This window comes from Psammomys obesus, unplaced genomic scaffold (genome assembly GCF_907164565.1).
Source record: "Psammomys obesus unplaced genomic scaffold, mPsaObe1.curated_primary_1811, whole genome shotgun sequence".
NCBI classification, from domain to species: Eukaryota; Metazoa; Chordata; class Mammalia; order Rodentia; family Muridae; genus Psammomys; species Psammomys obesus.
The window spans coordinates 3,121,524-3,144,190 of NW_026596046.1; the positions used below are offsets into that span (position 1 = coordinate 3,121,524).

At 51.1% G+C, this 22,667-nt stretch overlaps 1 protein-coding gene across 4 annotated transcripts in view; it reads left to right on the forward strand.

The window, feature by feature from the left end:
* The first annotated feature begins 3,808 nt into the window (after positions 1-3,808).
* Apba2 (amyloid beta precursor protein binding family A member 2) overlaps positions 3,809-22,667 on the forward strand; it is a 236,548-nt gene continuing 217,689 nt past the window's right edge. For 3 of the 4 annotated variants that reach the window (XM_055623536.1, XM_055623541.1, XM_055623539.1), the window contains exon 1: positions 3,809-3,982. The gene's annotated coding sequence lies outside the window, so the exon portion shown is untranslated. Of the gene's footprint in view, positions 3,983-4,374; positions 4,412-22,667 lie in introns of those variants that run through there. The other variant, XM_055623537.1, reaches the window with a different exon arrangement.

Here is a 22,667-nt window from a genome sequence, read left to right on the forward strand (position 1 = left end):
AGCTTTTGACAAACACACCTCTAGTCTTGGCCATATCATCACAAAACTGATACCAAATTACCACTGATGTCCTGGCTCAGCCCCTATGTTCTGAGAGGAGACTGAGAAATGTGGTCACTTGAGGGTAAGCCAAGTTCAGCAGAGCAAAAGGAAAGGAGAGATGAGCTTGAAGCTTTGGGTGAGGCCCTCAGTTCAGGGTCCCACCCTATGGAGAAGCGACACTGGGCAGTTCTATCTGAGCCCCACGTTAGTGCAACAGAGACACCCTGCATGCCCATGCCATGCTGAGGGGCACACAGAGCCAAACATAATGTTCTTTAGAATGTTCGTTAGTGCACCACACTGTGGCCTGCCTTTAGCAGGAGTTGGGCCCCCAGTATATCCAGCCTCCTAAAGCAGCTCCCTGAACTGTTGCCTCACAGATAACCTCATGCTTTCATTTTCTTTTTGGGCATGGAGCTATGGCTTCAGGACACATCATTTAAAAATGCTTCTAAAGCTGACCCAAGGATCCAGGACAACAAATGTCGCCGCTCTTCCTGGAACCTCAGCACTCTCGAGGGCTCCCTTTTATGTTCTGGTGTCAGGAACCACCAGCAACACAAACAGCCATTAGGCTCTCATCACGTTCTAGTCTCTGTTCCTGTCTCTACCTCGCTATGTAAGTGTACAGGCCAGAGTCTGGTGTCCCATGTCATATCCATTCACGTCTACTTCTTATGTTTTGAGGCAGGATCTCTCACTGAGCCCGCAGCTCACTGATTGGCAAGCTCTGGGGAGCCTCCGATCTCTTGTCTCCCCAGTGACGGGATTGCTGCATGTCGTTGTCATGTATACCACTGCACTCAGCTGTTCTTTCATTCTCCTTGGGAACCAAACTCGGGTCCTCATGGTTGCCCAGTAAGCGTTTTATTCACTGAGTCATCTCCCTAACCCCACAGCCAGGATTCCTAACGTTACAGGAATATCCTTGAAACCAGAACTGACTTATACTGCTGAAAAGTACAGAGACGGGAGATCAGGTATGGCTGGTCCCAGAACCTACAGCGACATCGTTCATGGCTCATTGTCTGTTCATCCTGTTTTCATTTGCCATTGCTCTGACAACAGTTCCAGCAGGATGCTCCACAGCTGCAGCTGGAAGCTCACATTATCCCTACTGAGGACCATCTCAGTTGGAGGAGTCTGAGAATAGACTGAAATGAGTTTGACAGGATTGACCTGGATCACACACCCACCCAGGCTGAGATCTAGAGAAGCGATGGAAGACATGGATTGTTGTGATCCCCATGGCACAGGAAAGGCAAGCCCCCCTCCTAATCCAGGGGACAGAGCATGGGGAAGGGTGGGTCCTAAGGGAACATCTGAATAGTCATCCCTAGAAGAACGGTTATTGGTAAAAAAAAAAAAATCCTATAGCTACAATGTCTATGGTTCAGGAAGAGCACATCTAGCTGAGGGTGTTGCCTTGCTGCCTGCTTCGATTCAGGTTACAAACTAGGGGTTCCACTTAAATGCTGATAACCACAGAAGTGCAACCTGGTGGCCAGCAGGAGGCCTCTCTACCTTTGTTGAAACTGCTCTGGGCTAGGATGCCCCAGGGACCATAAGACAGAGGCCTGCAGACTTTGAATACTCAGTTTCTCTAAGCCCACAGATAGCTTTGAAGATAAGTCCTGCTGGTCCTCCTGTGCCAAAGGCTCCCAGCTCCTCTGCTCAGCTCTGGTGCAGGGCTCTGCCTGTAGCCACCCCATGCAGATACGCCCCCATGGGTGGGGCTTTCTCTTGGCGTGCAGACTGCCTTTTGCCTTTCTTATTCATCTCCGAAGGCATAGATGCGTCCTCACCCTGGGTGCCCAAAACAGACTCACCCAGTGCTCTCAGGGTGCATTTTGAGGTTTTGGGCAGATACTCCTTTCCCTGAGTTGCTGTGCACAGCCAAGGCTTTGATCTGGATTGTCCTGTCCCCCCATTTGAAGCCCACTTCCTGCTGCTCCTTTGAGAACAGCAATTGGAGGCTTAGCTTTTCCCCCAGTGAAGTCTGACCTCTTTCTTTAGACCGATCTACCTCCCACCACCCTTTCCTTGGCTTGACTCACATGGGAGGGCTGTTCCCGGCCTGTCCACTTGGCCTCCCTCAGCAAGACACACGTTGGTGCTGGTCGAACTTACACCCTTCTTATGCAGGCATGCTCAAGTGACTGCAAGTTTGCACAGTTGCCCCTCAGTGCCCAGCATCTACAAGGGATGAGGGATGGGCTTGGGAACGCTGAGAAAGGATCAAAGGAACCAGAGGGGTCACGGATACCATGAGAACACAATCCACAGAATCTACTGACTAGGAATCATGGGAACTCACAGAGGTCAGGGAGCCTGTGGGAGTCTGACCTAGATCCTCTGCAGATATGTTATGGCTGAGTAGCTTGCTCTTTTTGTGAGAATCCTAACAGTGGGAGTGGGGTTGGGGTCAGGCTGGCCATGACTCATTTTCCCACTTATGGGACTCTTTTTCTCTTATTGGGTTGCCTTGTCCAGCCTTGACATGATGGTGTGTGCCTGTTATGCAATGTTTGCTTGATGTCCCTGAGAGGCCTGCTCTTTTTTGAGGGGAGGTGGAGTTGGGAGAGGGGAGGTGCCAGGGGTAGAGACTGGGGAGGGGAGAGAGGGGCAATTGTGGTCGGGATGTAATATATGAGAGAATAAAATATAAATAAATAATGAAAAATCCAATATGTCCCAGAGACTGCCTCATGTGACTCTGCCGTGTGTGTGTGTGTGTGTGTGTGTGTGTGTGTGTGTGTGTGTGTGTGGCGGGTCATATACTCAGTGTGCATAACTGACCCCGCTCGTGGACACTTAAGCTGCTGAACTTTCTGTCTGCTAGGTCAGGAGATTGTTTAAGATGACGGAAAAATAAGTGGTGAAATATGCTCACCTCTAGGAGGAGGACGAATGGTTCTGGAGTGGAACTGATTTCGTTGGTCCCTGGGCCTCTGAAGCTACTTTGCTATGACTGGCCCTGGGACGGGACAAAGAGTGAAGGAGAGGGAGGTGGACAGGCCACAGGTCCAGGAGGTCCTTACTAGGTCTGCCCCTGCCTTCAGCTTTCCTCCTGGCCCTTCACAGGGTCTCTTTTGTCACTGTGGGCATCGGGAAGAGCTCTCTTCAGCCTACCCATTCCCCTCTTCCTTCTGATACTTCTCTGATCTTCTGGCACCTGGCCTTCAACGCAATCTACCCTTAAAAGGAGAAAGAGACAGAGAGACTGAAAGGGAGAGAAGCAGAGACAGAGACACACACAGAGAGAGGTCAACTGGAAGCATGTGGGGCTGAAGTGAGGTAGGAGCGCCCCAGCCCCTTAAACAGAGCACCCTGTTTGCCTTAGATCTGCAAGTTGCCACAAGTGCATAGGACTGAATGAAAGGTCAAAGGTGACACCAGCGTCTTGCCCAACCTTCAAGGGTTTCAAGGGGCGTACTTATACTGAGGGGCTGGCAGCTGTGGAGTATTGGAGGTTAGGGAGCCTCTTCATTTCGGACAGCCAAGGCTACACAGGTATCAGAGACTCGGTGGTCACCAGGGACCTGGTGAGAAGACCTGTTGGCCAGCCGGTCACCGGGATCCACGGTGGGGAAGCAGGACGAAGCTTTCCCCGTCAGGAGAGGCTTTCTGTGGCCGCGATCCCCTAGGGATTCTGGCCCAGGCTCCGCAGAGAGCCGAGCTGGCAGAGCAGGGCGCGGTCGCCGCAGCCCCTCAGCGCGGCACGCTCTCCGAAGCCCGCCAGGGGGCAGCGCGGCGTTAGGGGCAGGGTGCGGGCAGCGGCAGCATCGCCTTCACCTGTTCTGCCCGCTGGGGACCAGACTTCCAAGGCTCCCCAACCGGCGGGTCCCCGCGCACTGCCAGGAATCTGTGTGCTCCCCAGGGCGCCACCGCGACTCGCAGAGCCAGCCTCAGCCCGTGTCCCGAGGACCCAGGTCCCCAGGTGGGCTCGTCCGCCGGCCCCGCCGCCGTCCCCGCGCCGCGCCCGGAGGCGCTGCTGCGCTCGGCGCCGAAGCATCTTTGTCTGCGCCCGGCGCGCTCTTGAATCCCTTGGCTCCCTAGGGTGTCTTCAGAAAGCGTCTCTCTCCCGCGTGGCCCGGCGCGGGAGGAGCGGGGGCGGCCGGTTGGCGGCTGCGAGGGCGGTGTGGGTGCGGGTGCTCCCGGGCCGCGCCGCGTGCGCCCGGCAGAGGCGGCCCTGCGTGCCGTGCGCGGCGTCCGGGGCGCGCCCGCCGCTATCCAGCTTCCCGGGCTCATTAGCAGTCTCGGTGCGCTGCTCGGCGCGGGCTCACAAAGAGCTGCGGCGGCGCCCGGCTCTCGGCCTCGCCGACCCAGCGGCGGGCGGCGGCGCATCGCGCAACCGGCGGGGCGGCAGGTAAGCGGGGCCCGGGGCGCCCGAGCCGCCGCGGCCGCAGCCTGGGTTGCCCGGTTCCGCGTGGAGCCGGGGGGAGGGGGGGCGCAGTAGGGGGCGCGGAGCATGTGGTCCCAGCGCTCCCTTTCGGACCCTGGGGGGGGGGTTCTGGAGCGGCGGAGGGGCATCGTCGACAGGGCGGGCCGCGGCTGGGACCCGGGGGTGTTACGGACCAGCGCCCCACTCTGTCCGGACCCGCCGGACCCTCCCCGCCACTGACCAGCGGCCGGGCGCGGCAGGGATCAGCTGGCGGCTAGGTTATCAGGGGCTGGTGGTGCGGCGGCGAGGGGGGCTACCTGGTGCGGCCAGAGGAGGAGGTGGTTACTCGCTTGGGTCCCCTCACGCTGGCCCGGCTGCTAGTGCGGTCCGGGTATGTGTGTGTGGGAGCTGCTTGGCACTGATACCAAGTCCCGATGCTGGGCGGCAACTCGGGAGTTTGGGGTCGCTACTGGGTTCGCTGCTTCCAGGCAACCGGTCTTTGATCTGTACCCCACCCCCTTTCCCTTTATAATGAGGCCCTGGGGAGAAACTCAGTTAAAAATTCCACACCCGATATTCTCGGGGGTGCGGCGGGGCCATGCCCCTCGGCCTGGATACTTCCTGCTGGCAGAGCCTGGCAAGGGGACTTGGGCATAGAGGATGAAGGCGGACATTGATCCCAGCTTCTCCGAGCCTTGTTTTCACACTAGACAGGATGGGCAGCAGGCCTCTGTATGCCCAAAGCTGTGGGCGAACTTCCCCAGAGTCCAGAAGGGATAGGAGCAGGTACCAGCGGGGCTGTGCAAAGGCCTGCCCTGGATCTAGGTGCCTTAGATGGAGCCTGCTAATCTTAACTTAGAATTTACTTATGGAAGACTTTTAATTCTTTGATATCAATTTGTATATGACTTGACGGAGGCCAGACTGAAATGGAAATTTAAATAGAGCCAGCTCACTCTGGCCTTGTGCAGGGTGAAGTTCTTAAACCTGGCATACTGTTCGTGGCTTTTCAAACCTGGGCCGATTTGCCCCTGGTCTTTTAAACCCCACCACCCCCTCCCTTTTTTGGATATTGCTCATCCTTGGAGAAAGGACAGTGGTTTCAGGAACAAAGACCGAAGAGCTTCAAGGGTCCAAATGAACAACTTTTTTTCTGAAGTACAAATCTGCAGGTGCCAGGAACCAGTGGGCAGTCTTCCTTTGCGGCAGGTTCCCTCCAGTGAAGTGAGGTGAGGGCTTTCCTGGTCAGCAGCCGTCTGGAGGCAGGGGACTCGGGTCAGAGTGGCTGGGCTAATTGGAGTACTGCCATTCACTCTGGTTCCTGGGTGGCCATAGGGGTGGACCGCAGAGGGTCTCCCACGCTTCCAGCTTCAGAGCTCTGGGAGAGACGGGGGAGGGACACGGGGTTGGAACCTTCCGGGACTCTGAGCCGTGTGGAAGCCGTGTGGAAGCCGTGTGGAAGTGGAACTGACTGTGAGCTGGAGGTCCCAGGAGCCCCTGTCTGCTTGCCCCGAGGGGCATCTCTGAGGTGGGTGCAGCAGTAGGCCACCTCTGGGCGCTTCTCATCGCTCTGGTGTCAGGGAGCAGGTAGCTTCACCCCACTGCTGCTTTTCCGTGTCTAGGGTACTGGACTCCACCGAATCTGATGGTCTATGAGTAGGTGTGAGCCAGAGTCAGGCTAGAGTTGTTTGTGTTGGAAGGAGCCGATACTGGGGACCATGAGCTTCTGCTTATCGTCCTCCTTCCCTTGTGAGGAAACCCCAGACCCAAGTAGTAGCTTGTTAGTCAGTTTGCATAACCATCCTCGGGATAGTTCAGAAGCACACCCTTCTGTTTCATTTTTCCTTTTTTTTTTTTTTTTGGAATAAATTATTAGTTTCACAGTAATAAATGGTAGGGATGGCTTGTGAAATGGAGGTGCATAAATATCCAATTTGCCAACTGAGCTAAGAAGTGCTAGATAAAAATAAAAGATAATTGTGAAAGCCACCAATCACACCCCTGGAGGCTCAGAGGGAGTGCTAAAACACCTTGACTTTTCCTAGACAAAACTGAGGAACTCAGAGGAAAAACACATTTGATGGTGAGTTTGGCAACAACCAGGGCTTTGTCTGGGTTGGGCAGTGGTCACTGAGGCCTGTTGGAGGAGCAGGATAGGCCCGTACCTGAACACGGAGGAATCATGTAGCCCTCAGCTTAGCCCTCCATTCTTGTCTGTCCTCTGCTCTGAATACAAGGCTCAACAGGTGAGGGTCTCCACAGACACCACAGTGCTCTTTACGGTCCTTGGAACAGCCTTCCTGGTCTGGAGGGCTTTCCAGATCAAATGGCAGATACCTACATACCCTGCCCTACAGCCTGTGCCCTTGGTTTGGCGACAGCCTGGGCTGTGTGCCCTCTTTTACTGCTCCCAGCTCCTTGTCTTGCTGGTGATGAGAATAAGAGACATGTAAGTCACTGGCGAGGAGTGGTGTGGCTGGCATGGGTTACACTTGAGATGATGGCCCAAGGGGCAGGGGCCGGAGTGGTGCTTACTCATCCCTTTGGAGGATGATTGGGTGACAGCTGTCAGGGGGAGCTCTCCTCCAACTCCTTTTCTCCTATGCCCCACCTACCAGCTGGGCCAGGGCCAGCAGGAGTCTCCAGGCAGCCTGCTGGCACAGGCTGAGTCAGCATCATGGGCCCTGGCTTCTCGCCTCTCCTGCAGCTGGTCCTCACTCTGTCCCTGTCCCGACATTCAAGGGAGCCCAAGGAGGACAACACCCTCAAGGTCATAGTGTCGGCTCTGTGAAACTTTACCCATTGGTGGGTCCTACAGATGGGTAACCATATCTGTGCAGATTAGGCTCGATTTTTTCCCCCTTCTTGTAACAGTTTTTTACATTCCTGTATGTGTGCGGGGGGCTACACACAGGCCACAGAATAAGAGGTCAGGGGAAAGCTTATGGGAATGGATGTTCTCCTTCTATCATAGGGATTCTGGGGATTGAACTCCAGGCTTGGCAGCAAATGCCCTTGCTCACTGAGAAAGCTTACGGGTCCTGGGTTATGCTTTCCATGCTAGCCTGGAGGTTTCCTAGGGTTGGACTTTGAGACTGGTTCTCAGTCAGTTGGAGCAATGCTAGTCTGTCTCACTTTTCTAAATGCTTAGAGATTTCCCCATTGTCCTCTCCACACCCTTAGGGCCTGATTTCCATAGATCTCTCTCCTTAAGCATGACCCTTCAAGGCTGCCCAGCTCCTGGTAGATGGCCCCTACCTAATTTGCCCTTGTTTTACCACCCACTCTGTCACTTTGTCCCAAGTCATAGTGTCCATCCTTAATGATTCCAGCTAGGATGTGCTCTTTCCATTCTTATCCCTTGACCTCAAGTTGTTAGGCTGGCTCATGCCTCAGAGCGTTAGCATCTGCTTCCTGCTCCCCTCGGATGCCTGCTTGGCTTGCTCCATAATTCATTCCACTGTCTGTTGATATACCAGCTCCCTGACCACCTTCCATGCATTGGCATCACTTCCCCATTGTTAACGCGGCCTCGTGTCTCTCCTTAGCACCTAACACCCAGCGTCCCACGTATACAGACAGAACTCATTGTTTATCGTCTGTCTCTTACCACCCAAAATGTAAAGACTGTTCATTTCTGCATCCCTAGTGTCTAGAATTGTGGTCGGCACGAGGCAGATCCTCAGTGTTGCCAATGGGATGAATGAATGGCTGAACCTGTCTTCATGTTTGGATCCTGAAACCTAAGTGCAGAGCCTTGAGGTCAGTGACAGACAGGACAGAGTCACAGTGCTGGGCTGTGCAAGCCTGTCTTTTTGGAGACCAGAAGGGAATGCGGTGTCGAGGCTAATCCAGCCCACAGAACGGGCCTTCTGGCTCCCCACTGGAGGGTCTTTCGGAATTTTGTTAGCTTAGATTGTCCGCAGTCAGGCAGGCCCAGCTACCGGGGTTAGCCTTGCATGTTCTTACAGGTGCGTTGGGAGGCAGGCACTCTTGCTCAGGTCCCCTTCTTCATCTGAATGCTTCTTTTCTCCAATACTTTATTCTGCTCCCCATCACTCTTTGTTGCATTTTAGTGCACTCATATGTATGTGCACGTGTGTGTGCTACATTATGTGGAGGTTAGAGGACAACTTGGGAAGGCCTTCCCTTCTACCTGGGTATACAAATAAGGTTGCTTAGTTGGCAAGTGCCCTGATTTTATTAGTCATCTTTTGGACCCTCTCTCCCCCACTGGACGTTTCTAAACCTGTCCTGTACCTCATGTCAGACCCAAGGACTCGAGGGTTCTCAGTTTTTGCCCGTCTGTCCTGGTCAGCTCTCCCTGCAAGCGGTCTCCTGCCTGACATCATTGCCTGTGTTCTGACCCGGTAGTGTGAGCTTCCCTGGTTTCCTGAGGGAGGAAGTGGGGGTAGGAAGAGAGAATGGGATAATAAGAACGTGACTCCAGCCTGGCTGTGCTTCTGTCCCTGGGACTGTCAGCAAGTTGTTGGCCTTGGAGCCTTTCTTTTATGTCTGAAGTTGTTTTGAGTGAAAGCCAATACTGAATTGATGCAGGATTCTGTTCTGATAGCGATGGCTTCATGGGGTGCCTCTGTAGCTTCAGGCTGGTTGTGGCTTTTTTCTGTTTGGCTGGGGAGCTGAGGCTTGTGAGTTTTAATGGTAGCCCACTAAGAGAACCTAACATAGATGCTTCCTGAACTCGGAAGTGCTATTCCAAAGTAAGGCACATCTGTTGTTTTGTGATTGAAAGATCAGACAAGAAAGGTAAAAGTGTGTGGTTGAGATTCCTGAGTTGACTGACTACACAGTGTTTTCTGGACGCTGAAGCACTCCAGCATCTGAAGGTGGTTTGATGGAGAAACCAGCCGAACTGAGTCCGCATGGGATGGCTCTGTGTGCGGAGCTCCGGTTCTTGATGTTTACTGTTTGAATCGGTTTTCCTTCTCACTGGAAGTGGCTGGTCTTGCCTTAATTTGCAGGTGAGAGGACCTGGAAGCTGGAATTGGCTTGAGAATTTGGAGGGTAATTTTTTTTGGGGGGGGATGGGAAGAGTGGGGAGGATCATTTCCTGGGGTATTTATGAACTGGGTGACCCTGACTAGGACTTGGGACCTCCCCTGTCCCCAGTGCACACAGAGGTAGTTTGCAGTATGTGCTTGGAGAGTCCGTTGCTTGACGGCTGGGAAGTCAAGTGGCACAGAGGTTAAAAGAAAAGGCTGGGGCCATTCAGAGCAGCAGCCATTGCTGGGGCCATCAGTGTTTTCCCTTTACACTTGACGGGAACATGGATTCCGAGCATTTCCAGTCTCTAGAATCAATGGTATAGAGAGGCGTTTGGTTTGGAACTACTCAGCCACTTCCGAACAAACCCGGATTCATCAATGCCAACTAGGAGAGTGATGTCGGCTTCATATGCATGTGTGTTTATGTGTGCATATGCTTTATTTTTGTTTCATTCGTTCGCTTTTATATTCCTGGAATTGATTCCCAGCAAGGGAGCGCTAAATATGAATGACTCTGAACTGTCATGTGCATTGTTAATTTAAAAAAATATATAGTTTATGGTTTTTCCCAGTTGGTTTGATTAGCAATTTTCTTGAGGAATCCATTGTTTCCCAGACAGAAGAACCATCCATTGAGTGAGTGCATGCATTTAGGGATGATGGATTTCTCAGGTCTCTCTGACAGCCAAGTGTGTGCATTGTTCACATAAAACACCGTTTATGCTTCTAGGTCTTTTGGTGTAGTAAGGAAGCCATGTGCTCTAACATCTGTCCGTATTATCCAGAGCTGCTGACAGCTGTCACGGGGAGGGCGGGGCGGAGGGAGACATGTGTGAAGAGTCGGAAGCTCAGGAAACCGGCCTCGGCCCCCTCCCACGGCAGGCTGCCTGGCCTGCGGTGTGACTAGGCTTGTCCCGAGACGGGCATGGCACCTATCCACCTGCACTGCGTTCCTCACCAGCCAGAGTGACGGTGAGGATGAAGTGGAGTGTGCACATGTTCCTCAGTCAGTGTGGTCTTAGGGCAGGGTGTGCATGCACATGTGTTTGCATGTGTGTCACCTCCGCCCTGCCTGCCACATCTCAGAAACCTGGTGCCACCTTGGGCCTCGCCAGTGACTGTGGTAGCTGCTGTTTGGCTGATTCTGGCTGTGGGTCCTAGACAGATCTTGAGCCCCAGAGGCAGGAGTGAGCCTGTCTTGGCATCTGTTTCTCCAGGGAACAGCACTGAGTATGGTCGGTTTTCTTAACTCACATCTCTACTAGATGTCTCACTTCGTGCTAAAGAGTCCCCCGGGAATGTTTTTCGCTCTTTGAGTGCTAGGGCACTGCAGCTGGTCTCTGTGTGTGAGTGTGTGTGTGTGTGTGTGTGTGCGTGCTGCCATTAGTTCTGGGGCCCTGTCTCTGTGATGTGTTGGGTCGGAACCTGCCAGTCTTGACTTACTCATGCCATTAGTGGATTTTAGCTCTGAAATTAAGTCCATGGTATCAAGTACTAATTTTTTTTTTCCTTGATCACAGGCAATCCTTTCTTAATCAGCAGGGATGATGGGAGCTGCTGTACTTGATCTGGCCTTCCCCAGGGCAGTTTCACCCCCACCTTGCACTGATCCCATGTGGAGGGCTGTTTTGAGGGGGCCTGGACCTCCCTGCCATTTGCTTTGTCAAACCACGCCTGTGTATGTCATGTTTTTTTTAATCCATCGGTTATGATATTTATTTAGTAAAGAAAGTTGGGGGTGGGTAGGGAGATTCCTCGGTGTTTAAAGGGTAGTCTTTCACCTAGCCGTTATCATTCACTTGACTGGATATACACGAACTCATCTACGCTCAAATTAAGGAGTCAAAACTTACTTTAGTTGCCCCTAAGTTCCTTTGCTGAGGGATCCATCATACCCAGTGGACATTTCCTGAGTACTTGCTGAATCTGTTTTCCCTGTTCTTTATTTAGCGCTCAATGAAGCTGGCATGGGTTGGGATGGGGTGGGTTGGGGTGAGGTAGGGTGGGGTAAGGTGAAGTGGGGGAGTCTGGTCTCACGGTACCAGAGCTCAGTCCAAGCTTTCGGCCCAAGGTCTTGCCTGGGATGCACAAGCTGGGAGTTGTGAGTGCCAGGGCTGGATGGGCTGTTTACGGATCCCGTTCTAGAGAAGGGGCTGACTTTGTCCTTTTAGAGCAGAAGACCCCCCCACCCCACCCCGGGAGTCCAGGGCGCAGGGGAGGGACTGGTTTTCTGGTGGTAGGATTATATAATTTGTGTAGGTCGGGGCCTAAATGGGTGCACAATGTTTATGCGTCCTGACTGATAGGTGTGGAACTGCCTTGGTTGTAGTGAGGAGTTGGGGGCAGAGCAGATGGTATAGTTTACTGAGCAAGCTATAGTGGATTTTCTAGAACCATGCTTCTAGATCTGAGAGTACGATCATGGGTGAATGGCTATGAGGGGCCTTATGATGGTCACATCCACAGGTGAGGTGGCACACAGAGGGACACAGGGCAGAATGGGGCTCAGATGGGCGCTTGGGGCCATGTTAAGGTTACCAAGAGGGATTCTCTGAGGATATATGAGAGGGTTTTCCAGGGCCCCCTCCTTCCTCGGGGTGCTCTGTAGGAGGCCGTGGTCAGGCCTCAAGAGCATGGATGTTTAATTTCACCCTTTAGAGATTTATAGGCTTGCTAGATTAAATTGCCCCTGTTCTTCTACAGGCACGACAAGATCTATGACAAACCATCCATCACATTATTAATTTGCTCATGCAGAGTTAACCTGTACAGCTTTGCATGACTTAGCCTAGGCTGGGCCCAGACCCCGGGAAATTTGTTTCCAGTTGTCTGCTGAGAGAAGGTGGCTTTCGGGACAGACTTGCAGCAGGACGTATCAGCTGTGCATCTCTTTGTCTGCACACAGCCAGCTTGGTCTGGCTGGGACACAGGTGACTATTTCCTAGGCTCCCAGTGGTTTTCTGGCAGCCGCTACTTCTGGAGTGGCCATGGCCAAGGCTTGGGGCAAGGCAGAGCTGTGGTTGTGTTCAGATATCCTGAGCCCCTCTGCTGGATTCCCAGCCTTAACAGCATGGGAGCAGTGAGAAGATGTTTGAAGCAGCCATTACTGTCTTGGGACTGATGGGATGGATCAGAAACAGTTCTTCCTCCAGCATGCCAGGCATCAGCAATCTTGGCCTCGGAGGTGCCCATCTTTGGAAATGGAGCCGGCCTGTTTTATTCTTTGGCTCAGAGTGGAGGTGTGGGGCCATGTTCTCTCCCATGAGGTTCACAGTGCCCTTACCACCTTTCATGGCCTCTTTTACTCCCAGGTACTATAGCTGAGCATGGCCTGCTGGTAGTTGGAAAACGGCTTGAAAGGAAAGCTGTGCTTGGTGTGTGGTGAAGGCACACTGTGTGCAGACCTTCCCGCCATCTTGATGGCTTTTATCAGACACTTGGAGTTTACACTGCAGTGCCCAGTCCCTGATGAGTCACCTTCTTTGATAGCTTGGTGTAGTTAATGTCTCATGGGCCACAGCAGAACTGTTTGACTGACATTGTTACCGGGGGTGATTGCAGTGGAAACCAGTGCTTTGGTCTAGACATAGGCCTTTGCTGTGCTGACTCGGTCAGCCATGCCTGCGGAACCAAGATAGACCCACGGAATTCACACACATCTGTGCAAATGCAAGCAGAGCTTACTCTTCTAGTGGCCATCCGTCACCTAGGCGAAGTTAGCTTTGGTGTCCAGGTTTAGGCTGGCCTTTGAGCTCTTCACCCAATTCCCTGCAGTGACCAGTTTGCTGTCAGTCATATTTCTTACTGGATGCCATGCAAGCTGATGGAGACCTGGGGTCCTCTGTAGGGATTCATTTTCTAGAGGTAATGCTAACTGATCACTTGGACCTTACATCTCAGGCCTTGGCACTTTGACTTTTTTTCCTTTTGGCACACACATCTTTAGTGGAATATATTCTAACAAATACTTAAAATCCAACAATGCACTGTATAATTTACAAGAAAAAAAAGGCAGACATCCATATAGGGAAAGGGATAGATAATATTATATGTGCCCAAGTGCATGCGCATCTAGACACACACACACACACACACACACACACACACACACACACACACACTTTTTGCATGCACCACACATGCATGTGCCCACACAGAGTACAACATACAGACAAAAAGAGATTCTGAACTCTGTCCAGCTACCAGGGAAAAGCAGATCAAATCAAAGCTGTATTAATACCTAATGTCCACCAGGCAAACTCTGATCAACAGCGGGCAATGGCAGGAATTGGGAGGCTTCGGAGAACTGGTCGAGCCATCGATTAGGTATGCATCCTACAGCTGCTGAGGAAGGCACCTCATAGTATCAGCTAAAGTTAAACTCATGCGTAGCTTCATGGGCAACCTCAGCACCAGCAAATGTGCACCGTGTACAAGGGCCTCAAATACTCGTCGTGTCCCAATCCATATGGATATTGCCTTCAGTGCCAGTGATTTACAAACAGGTCAAGGATTTGTAAGTGAGAGCATCCTGGATTCTCTGGGTAGACTCTGAATACTACCCCAAGGGTTCTTATAGGAGAGCCAGAAGGAGGCTGACCACAGAGAGAGAAGAGGACAACATGCCCACGGAGTCAGAGATTCCTATGACACAACTACAACTTAAAGAATACCAGTAGCTGCAAGAAACTGGATGAATCAAGGGCTGGAGTGTCCCCAGGAGCCTTCTGTGAGGTCATGGCCCTGTTGGCACCCTAATGTCCACCTACTGAAACGGCAAGAACTGAGAGAACGTAATGCTCTTCAAGCTGCTCGGTTTCGAGATGATTTGTATTAGCAATCACAAGAAGCTGATACAGCTGCCAGGAGACATGCACAGGTGTCCACAGCTGCATGGCGAGGGCTGTCAGCCTGCAGACAAGCCAGATAACCAAGCAGAAGAGTGGATGAGGATGCTGAGTTTTGTTCTCACGCAGATTTCAGTACAGGGAGGGGCGGGTTGTGGAGAATCTACGGGACAGATGGGTCTTTTTGCACACGATGTCGAGCGAAGCAGTCCTAGATGCTAGAGTCTGTGCTGTATGAGTCACACTTTGCATGACATTCAACAGGCATCTTCGTCGATGTCAGGTGCTGTCCTTGCAGATGGCAAGTAGAGGTCACGTAGGATGGAAGTGGGCCTCCTTTGGGGGCTGGTGATGTTCCATGTATGATACAGGACTTTCCGTCCACATTCTACATTTCAATAAAAAGTTTAAAATAGAACAGTAAGCCGCTTTGAATTTTCATGGAGAACTTTAGTTGACTGACTGCTGGATTATTTTACTGCTGCAGTGATGGTATTTAATGTGAGATAAATTTTTTCATTCCAATGAAGGCTTATTTATATTTAGATACCAACTGTATTTTGAGAGTGAGCTCAAGGTAGGCAGACACAGGCAGAGTGCTGAGATTTAGTTTATGGACATGTAACTCAGATAATGCAAGCTTTGCTTTCTGTACATAGCAGAAGTTTTGGTTTAGATGGTCATCCTCCAAAGGCGGGCTTTCATCTAAAGAAAACCAGACCAAATTAACCCAAATGTCAAAGCATCCAAGTGGGTTCACTGGGCAGTGAATTCCAAGGGCTCGAGAAGAGTTCTCAGGTATGCAATGCTGGACAACTCCTAATGCATGGGACATTGCCTTTCCATTGACAGTCCGTTAGGTCAGTCCCACATTCTTGCAGTCCGGGGATCATAGGTAGAGGTTCTCTATAGAGCAGAGCCCATCGCTCCAGATCCCAAAAGGTGTTGGTCCGCTTTGTCTGTATCTCTGCCTGGCATGACTACCTTTCTACCCGTGTACTCTGTGTTAGCTTTTTGTTTAACTTTTTATTAGATAATATTTTGTTTTTTATATTTATTTGTTTTTAACAATTTATTCATTTTATATACTGATTGTAGCTCCCTCTCTCATCTCCTCCTAGCCCCACCCTCCCTCTCTCATCCTTCCTATCCCTTTCTCCTAGTCCACTGAAATGGGAAGTTCTCCTCCCCTGCCATCTGCCGATAGCTTATCAAGTCTCATCAGGACTGCCTGGATCCTCTTCCTCTGTGGCCTTGCAAGGCTGCATCGCCAGGGGGAAGTGATCAAAGAGCAGGCAACGGAGTTCATGACAGAGGCAGCCCCTGCTCCCCTTACTAGGGAATCCATATGGAGACTGAACTGCCTATTGGCTACAACTGAGCAGGGGATTTAGCTCCTGTCCATGCATATTCCTTGGTTGGTTCATCAATCTCTGCAGGGCCTGCTGGGCTCAGATTTTTTTCTTTTAGCTTTGACACACTGAAATATTACTCAGCTATTAAAAACAAGGAAATCATGAAAGGTGCAGGCAAATGGATGGAACTAGAAAAGATCATCCTGAGTGAGGTATCCCAGAAATGCATGGCATATACTCACATATAAGCAGATATTAGCCATATAATATAGGATGGCCATACTAAAAATCTGCAGACCTAAAGAAGCTAAACAACGTAGGGAGGATGCTTAATTCTCATTCAGAAAGGCAAACAGGATAGACACCAGAAGTGATGGAAGAGAACAGGATGAGAGAGTACTATGGAGGGTCCTCTGAAAGGCTCTACCCAACAGGGGACTGAAGCAGATGCTGAGACTCACAGCCAAACTTTGGGTAGAGTGCAGGGAGTCTTATGGAAGAAGCGGGGAGGAATAGAAGGACATGGAGGAGAGAGGAGCTTCACAAGGAGACCAACAGAGCTGTGTTAGCTTTTCGTAGCCATGACAAGATCCCTAAGATAATCAACACAATAAGAACAAAGATAATTTATTTGGGGTCATAGTTTCAAAGGTTTCACTCAGCGTTCCTTGGCCCTGGTGCTTTTAGATTGTGGCAGCCAGTGGCAGAAGAGCAGCGGTAGAGGCAAAGTGCTCTCATCATGGTGACTGGGAAGCAAGGAGAGGACGGTGGTGGTGGTGGGTGTGAAGTTCCAATACCCCCTCAAAGAGCATCCCTTCAGGGCCCTCCTCCCACTAGGCCCTGCCTTTTAAAGCTCCTGCCACCTCCTAGCAACCACCCTGGCCTCTGGGAACCAAGCATAGGTGTTCAGGGGACCCGCCTCACCCACCCAAACAATATCAAACCCCTTATTTTTGGTGGGCTTCGCTTCAGCCCTCCCTGTTCTGTTCTTAGTTCCCACATCTGGCTGTGAACCCACAACGACAGGTCCGTGAGTACAGGGGATTCTCTTTCCAACCCTGGCCACACCGGTGTCACAGGCTTAGGCTGGCTGGAAAGAGTAGCATTGTGGCCATCGGTCATTTACACATTTGTGGAGTCCATGGTGGGCTGTGGAAGGCGTTGGAGCACTGGTAGAACAGGTGTCTGGTGCTGTGAAAGGCAGGAAGGTGAGGGGCAAGGTCGAGGGGTAGCAGAAACCACCCGGGGCCTGTGCCGGGACTTGACCTTCTGTCAGGTTCTCACGGTCCTCCTCCCTGGCCTTTCCCATCCGACCCGGGTTCTTCAGGCTCCTAAGATCCAGTGGGTAGCGTGGCTCTGGGTGGGGATGGGAACAGGTACCATTTCCTGAGTATGAGCCTGAGGTGCTAGGCTTTGTGAATTAGCTTCTTGGTGGTGGCAGCACTGGAGGAAACCTTAGGAAATGTGCCACCACCCACTTAGGTGCTCTGGAGGGCTGCATGTGCCAGCCCTGGTTGCTGGGTCATGCTTGTTTCAGCTGAGCTTCCATATGTCCTGTCACCATGACATGGTACTGCTGTGGTGTGTCTGGTGACACTGTGAGTGTGGTGATGTCACTGAGGTGTGTCTGGTGACACTGAGTGTGCGGGTGCTGCATGCTCTGTTTTCTGTAGTGCTTGTGACAGTGGGCCAGCTGGGCATTCATTCCGTGTGCTGTGTACCCTAGTGGCCTAGCAGATCGCATATGCATCCTGTTTTCCTACGTGGGATGTCTCGTTTCATCTATGTTTTTTGTCAGTGTGCAAGGACATCTTTGATGTCAGTCTCTTTGGAACTGAAGAGCTGCTGGGTGGAGAGGCTGGCTCTTGCCTCCTTACCCCAGTTAAAGGCTCCTGATAGCTCTTCATGCTGCGCTTTGCCATTTCCTTCTTTTGCGTTTACACTCTGTATTCCCCTGACCATGGCTGTCAGCAATCCACACTTTGCCTGTGTTCAGTAAATGCTCTGTAAAGTCCAGAGTTGTTTTCTCATCTTACAAACTGGCTCTGCCACACTGGATCTCAGGGACCAGGCGCAGCTCTGCCTCAGCATCCTTTTCCGCAGTAGTTTCCAAAAGACGCAATTAAAATAAGAGAGTGGCACATGACAGGGACCCTGTGTCCTTGACTTCACTCTAAGGTTCTCATCCTGCCCTGGTATCAGGAAGTACAATCATTTAGGTAACATGGCCTGAGGCTTAGATACAGCTTCCATGTGGTCCACCTTGACAGGCAGAAAACTGGGTTACTATCCCCATGGTCTGGGACCTGGGTCGGCTCTTTTGGTACCTGGACGGGGCCCTTAGGAGCCAGCTGACCCAGAGAGGCCCCACAGCACTCTTCCTGAGATGGGTATTCACAAGAGTACGTCCTTGCGATATGGATGCTTGTCTTCTACGTCTAAAGGGCCTGATGTTGCCTTGATCATAGCTGGGATTTTATGTGCAGGACACACACTCATATATATATATATATATACATATACTCACACACACTTACATCTTCCATCCCCACATAAACTTAACACACATGCACACAGAGTGCCGGAACTGAAGTGTAGACGGTAAATTCTCGGAATGCGTTTGTGCTTTGTCTCAGGTCTCTGGCATATGTTGGCTTAGAGACTGCTGGTCAGACTTGATGGATGGAATGATTCAGAATATTATCACTTTTCTAGTCCCCCTTCTGTGATTTTAATGTTACCAGCAGTTCTTTTCCCTTTAACAATATACAGAAGAGCCAGACTCTAGCTGGAAATTCACCTCTCCTCTGTTGGCCTCTCTGAGGCCAAGGCTTCTCACCAGTATTGAAAAATGCAGGGATTTTCTTGGGTTCTGGCATATATACTGAAGGCAGAGTAAGGAAGACTGCTCTCTGCCCTTGGGGAACTTGGGATACATGTGAATAAGAGGCCAAACTTGGGGCACAGCAGGATGGATTCTTGGGGTGACCTTTGCTAACAGGCACAAAGCAGTTGGCTTTGGTCATACTCATCAAGGGTGGGCTCCACATGGAAACTCCCTGCCAAAGCCCAGTGTGCAAAGGGGAGACGGAGATGCTGCTCAGTGGAGAGCCCACACATTCCTGCCCCACCCTGGTGGCCAAGGTCAGCTCACTCAGTGAGTCACTGACAACATGCACAAATGGCATCACGTGATGAGAACAGGGCTTGAATTTTCTCCTCCTAGACCCGTGACCTCTGTGTAAACACGAGGATGAACTCTAATATTAGACAAGTTCCAGTTGAGTGACATTCTACACCCTACCTCCCTGGTCGTCTTTAAGAGCGTCTAGGCCACAGGTTCTCAACCTGTGGGTTGGCGACCCTTTGGGGGTCCTATATCAGAGATCCTGCATATCAGATATTTACATTATGATTCATAACAGTAGTAAAATTACAGTAACAAAGTAGCAACAAAATACCTTTATGGTTGGTCACCACAACACGAGGAACTGTATTAAAGCGTCGCAGCACGAGGCAGATTGAGAACCTCTGCTCTAGGTCATCATAAAGGAGGAAAATCTGAACAGCTGTCACAGCCGAGAGGCGGCAGATGACAGTGTGGTGTGGTGTTCTGGATAGGGCCTTGGAACGGAAAAGGGACATATGGAGAAACTGAGGGAAGGAGACTCAAGTGCGGACTGAGTTATAATGGAGCAGTCTTGCCTCATAAGTTGTGGTAAGCCTATTGTCATTTTCCTGCAAAAACCTTAAAATCGGGGCTGCAGAAATGGCTGATGGGGTAACGCACTTGCCAGACAAGCATGTGCAAACATGAGTAAGCAGGAGGACCCAGCACCCTAGCACCCACATAAATACTGGGTGGACATGGCCACCCACAGGTAACCTTAGCACCTGGGAGGTGGGGACTGGGTCCCTAGTGCAAGCTGGCCGGCTAGACTAACCGAATCAGGGAGGTTCAAGAGAGAGGCCCTCTCACTCTGTCTAAGGTAGGAAGCAATCAGAAAGACACCTGACATCAGCCTCAGGCCTTCACATGCATGTACATACATGTGCCCATGCACCTGCAAATGCATGCACAAATATGTGCACAAACAAAACAAAACTGCAACCCCCCCCCAAAGTATTTTAAATTACTGGAGTCCCATTGTCCCGTGCCCCTTGGTGGTGGCACCTTACCTCTGGCTGCCATTCAGTTCCAGGGCCTGAGTTGGGTCATCCACATTCAGCCTCTTGTTCTAGTTCCAAGAAAACAGGGACTGTGTGTGGTCTAGTGTTTGAGGTAGCCAGATTTCCATCTCTGTGGCAGACTACCTGAAGCAGAACCTAGAGGCAGAGAGGACTCGGGGTTTCAGAGATTTCAGCAGCTTGGTCCCATAGCTGTGGGCCAGTGGCAAGGCAGGGCATCACCAGGAAGGTCAGACAGGGCTCTCACTTCAAGGTGCCTGGAAACACAGGGTGAGCTTGCTTTTAGAGCACAGCCTGTGCTCCTGAAACCTTCGAATGGTCTCTACATCAATGGGTGGATCCACTAATGAGGCCAGAGCCCTCTCTATCTCATCATCTCCACCTCAAAGCACTTGGGGACCTAGCCTTTTGCATCTTCACTTTGGGGGTGTGTGTGTGTAAGGCCTGAGTAGTTGGAATATATATATTTGTATGCCCCAAATATCTGGGTGCTTGAAAACAATTTTCTCTGATGTAGTCTCACTCTGTATTTAGAAATCATTGTCATGGGAAAGAAACCCAGTCACATGAGCGTATTACCCCATTTTCTGGTATTGGGTGCCTGGGGAATTGTACCACCCTGCCCAGCCCAGATCAGGGTATAGCTACTTTTTATTTATTTATTTGTTCAGTGTTGATGACTTTGGACAGCCGTGCCTCAGACTTCTGCTTCTCTCTTACAATTAATCCCTGGGTCCACAGAGGTCTTTTCTTTTTCTTTTCCTGATGTGTGTTTGATGGCCCAGCAAAGAGGCAGAAGGAGCTGGGTGTCTATGTGGGTGGGGCTGGCACTGGAGATTTTTGTTCATGGGCACCCTGCTCCATCAGCTTGGTTCCCACGGAGGGGGCTGCCTGAAAACTGATCCCAGCAGCTGAAACCCTGGGCTGCAGAAGTTAGTTTCAGTTTCTTTAACTTCCACAAAGGTCACCTCCTATGTGTTTAGCAGAGGCACAGGACGAAGTGGAAGGGAGAGGACCCCCATGGTCTTATAAACGGGCTCAGGCCTGTTGTGCAGTCTGAAAGGGTGACTCTGGTTCAGTGGAGGGCCAATGGGGCCTGCCGGAGACCCAGGCTGTCCCTGCAGCCTGGCTGGGTGGCAGTGCATGCCCTCATCAGCTCCTCCCACCTGCAGCAGCAGTAACATCCTTTATAAGATCATGTGTGATGGGGGGTTTGGTTGTGGTGCTATGTTTCCTGTGTCAGGGGAAACTGGTGGTGGGGTAGAATAGGAAGGATGCCCCTTAGAAGGCGGAAGACCCACACTACTGGTGACCCTGAGAGTCTGGATAAGCGCGCCACCAAGGCTTGATCCCTTGTTCTGCTGTTGGGAGGTAATGTGGAAGGAGTCCCTCAGGGCGCTGCTCCTCCACAGGGCATTGTTTGTCTCTGACTCTCTTCTTCTGTCTTTTTCTCTTCTTGGCCATAAGGTGAGTAGTTTGCTCTGCAGTGCCACCTGGCACACCCACCCAAGGGTGTGTGTGAGCATGGAGTGCAGCCTGCACAACTGTGGCCAGAATTTCTCTTTGTAAGTCATTTCTCCAGGCATTTCCGTACAGTGATTGAGAGCTGACTAGCACAGGGACCCTGCGCAGGTCAGAGTTCCCTCACTTGTTCCTCTCTTGTCCTGGAACCCTGTCAGAGGAAACAGTTCCTGCAGATCTTACCACTTCTCTGGGGTTCTGGCAAAATTAGATGGAGCCATATGAAACTGTTATTTTTATATGTCAAAGTGATCAAATATAGGTAATTTCCTATGCTTCAGGCTCATTTTAGCATTTAAGCATCTTTGGTAAGAGAACATTTTTTTTATTTTAAAAATGTTATTTTTAGTTCTCACACATATACAGTTCGGTGCATTAGGGAGGAAAGATAAGAGATAAAGGACGCTGAGGCGGGGGGACTCTTCCCTCTTGCAGCTGGTCTCATTGTTTCCTTCCCTTGGGCTTGAGCACACGGCTGCCAGCACCCTTTTCTCCACCTCTGCTGGGGCCTTGTCCATGTTCACAGACTGTTCTTCCTGCACCTTGGCCTCTGGGCTTGTGCTGTCCCTCTGTACTGGTCCCCAGGGTTGGATGTTGAGGTTGTTGAGAATGTTTTCCTGTTACCGTTGATGTTTTTGTAGTTGCTCTCTCTCTCTTTCCTCCACCTCTCTCTTTAATATTTTCTTCCCCATTCTCCCAACCTCCACCACTTTTCCTTTCTCTTTCTTTTCTTCCCCCTCTTCTTCCTCTTTTTCTTCTTTTAAATACCCATGAGTCTTTCTTATGATGAGTTTTCTGAAATAGAATTGCTGAGCAAAACCTTCATGCTTTAGATGACCTCAGATGTGTTTTATTGCCCATGACCTGTGTGAGAGGCTGGGGCTTCCTTCCTGGCTGGACTCTTGTGTTGCCTCTCTGGTTCCCATCTTTCTTCATTTCCTGCTGTCCTAGTCTTTTTATTCTTTTTGGTATGTCATGTATACTTGTGTTTGTGTGCATGTGGTGGTCAGAGGTCAACTCTGGGTGTTCCTCAGGCACCATCCATCGTCTCTGTCTTTCTTTTCTTTACTCTTTTCCTTCTTTCCTCCCTCCCTCCAACCCTCCCCTCCCGCCTTCCCTCCTCTTTGTTTCTTGTTTGTTTCTTTCTTTATCTTTCTCTCTCTCTTCCTTCTTTCTTTCTTTGTTTTTTTGAGACAAGATTTCTCTGTGTAGTCCTGGCTATCCTGGAACTCGGTTTGTAGACCAGGTGGGGCTCAAACTCAGAGATCTGCCTGCCTCTGCCTCCCCAATGCTGGGATTACAAGCACTTTGCCACCACTTCCAA